The sequence below is a fragment of the Condylura cristata genome, unplaced genomic scaffold (genome assembly GCF_000260355.1).
Source record: "Condylura cristata isolate star-nosed mole 26May11 unplaced genomic scaffold, ConCri1.0 scaffold00010, whole genome shotgun sequence".
NCBI lineage: Eukaryota > Metazoa > Chordata > Mammalia > Eulipotyphla > Talpidae > Condylura > Condylura cristata.
The window spans coordinates 5,021,331-5,023,124 of record NW_004567111.1 but is presented as its reverse complement, the minus strand read 5'-3'; the positions used below and the strand labels follow the sequence as shown (position 1 = coordinate 5,023,124).

The 1,794-nt window shown below is 45.6% G+C and overlaps 1 protein-coding gene across 1 annotated transcript in view; it reads left to right on the top strand.

Annotated features, from left to right (window-relative positions):
• ZIC2 (Zic family member 2) overlaps positions 1–1,794 on the top strand; it is a gene marked incomplete at its 5' end in the record, with an annotated part of 5,670 nt that overhangs the window by 3,566 nt on the left and 310 nt on the right. The gene's annotated exons all lie outside the window — the stretch shown is intronic.

Genomic DNA, 1,794 nt, shown 5'->3' with positions numbered 1-1,794 from the left:
CCGCCCGCCCGCTTTCCTCCCCGTCCTGTTCTGCGTGTCCTGACAAACTGTACATAGCTGACTCCTTCCTTCTCCGAGGTGGTTTCAATGGCTTCTTGGTGTATAGAAGTTTGTCCCTTCGTAAGGATCGCCTTCCTCCCTGCCCCCAAGTGATGGGCTTTTTCCTTTTCTTTTTAGTTTACCCCGTTTCTTTTTTAAGTAACGTGGAAGAAAATGGTTTATTTTGTATCGTGGTATTGAATATTGTGTTCTTTTTTATGAGGCAACTTGATTGTAAACTTCATGCAACTATAGACTGGAAAAAAACCGTGCCAAAGTCTCCCTTCTGTTTCTGCAACACTGATCCACAGCGCGCACATCGCCGCCGCCAACGCTTGTGAATGTATTTTTCTGTTAGCTGGGTTTACGTGTGATGTTTTAGTGCTTCTGCAAGTTCAATTTGTTAGTTCCTGTATGAAAGATTGTGGGGGGGGAAATAAACGTTGTGCTGTTAGCTTTTTCCGTAATAACACCCTTCCTTCTGTAAATACCCGTTGCCATATTTATCCATTTGTAATTAAATTATGGTATTAACTTGCTACAGAGGAAACAATATTTATAAAGAATGTTTCTTAACTATAAATATGTACAATTGTGGGCATAAACTGTTTCAGATTTTTTATTTGAAGGTTTTAAGTGGTTTGATCATTTCTTGTGATATGTTTTGAGAGTAATGCATACAGAAATATAATAAAATGTGTTGAAACTGCATGAACATACTGTTTTTTTCCAGCAAAGTTATTCAAGAATATGGGGAGAAGGCAGCAGGGGGTGACAGGGGCCTGGAGCTGCTGCCTTGGGTGAATGGGAGGGCCCGTCTTGCCAGGGGAGAAGGTAGCTGTGGTGTGCATGGAGACCCAGCCAAAGGGAGCCCTTGGAGAAGAAAATCTCAAAATTATTTTCTCGACCTTTTGTTTAGTTAGCTGACAGTGAATTAAATTTTTGGAAAGCCCTCGTGAGGAATGGCGGCAGGGACCTTCACAGCTCCTAATGGCTCCATTATCTGAGGGAATGCCTTTCTTTCAGCTATTTGGACTGGATTGAAGAGCACTAAACATTTCCTTATTCTTTGTTTTCCCTCTTCCCTGCCCCCTTTCCTCTCCCTCCCTCTGAAAAGCTGAGGTACAGTTATTTTTAATTGCACATTTAAAACTGAGCTGAGTACTTTGTTCTTGAACTTGGCCCAGTGCTGGTAGTTTGCGCCCTGTTTCCACCCAGTGTTGTCTTGAAATTTTAAACAGCGTTTGCAAAGCATCCTGCTGTCTTACACAGCTACTGCACCCAATAAGCAGGATGTTCAAGAGAGGAGTGTGGCAGAGATTGGCTTTTAATTTAGGAAAGCAACAGACTGGCATAAAATAAAAAGACCCTTCAGGAAGTCCAGTGAAAATAAAAGATAAGATACAAAGACTGGAATGGCCAGGTGGAGGTTCTGGGGATACCCTACCCCCAGCTTTCTCAGGCTGGCAGCCTTACTCCCCTCCCCACCCAGAGTTTATTGGAGAATTTTCAAGCTGGAGGCTCTAAGGGAGAGGCAGTGATTCTAGTGGAAAGATAGGGTGGGGTCACCTCTTTTTAAATCCCTGAGCTGTCAGACACCTCCATTTTCCTGGGTCTCTCCGTGGCTGCCAGGCAGTCCCCGGAATCACCCTCCCACCCGGTGGTGAAAAGATTTGGGCGGCGACAGCGACACCTCCTCCGGATCGGGATCGCGGGGCGGCGCGGGGCTCGCCCCGGCCGAGCCCCACAGCGCGG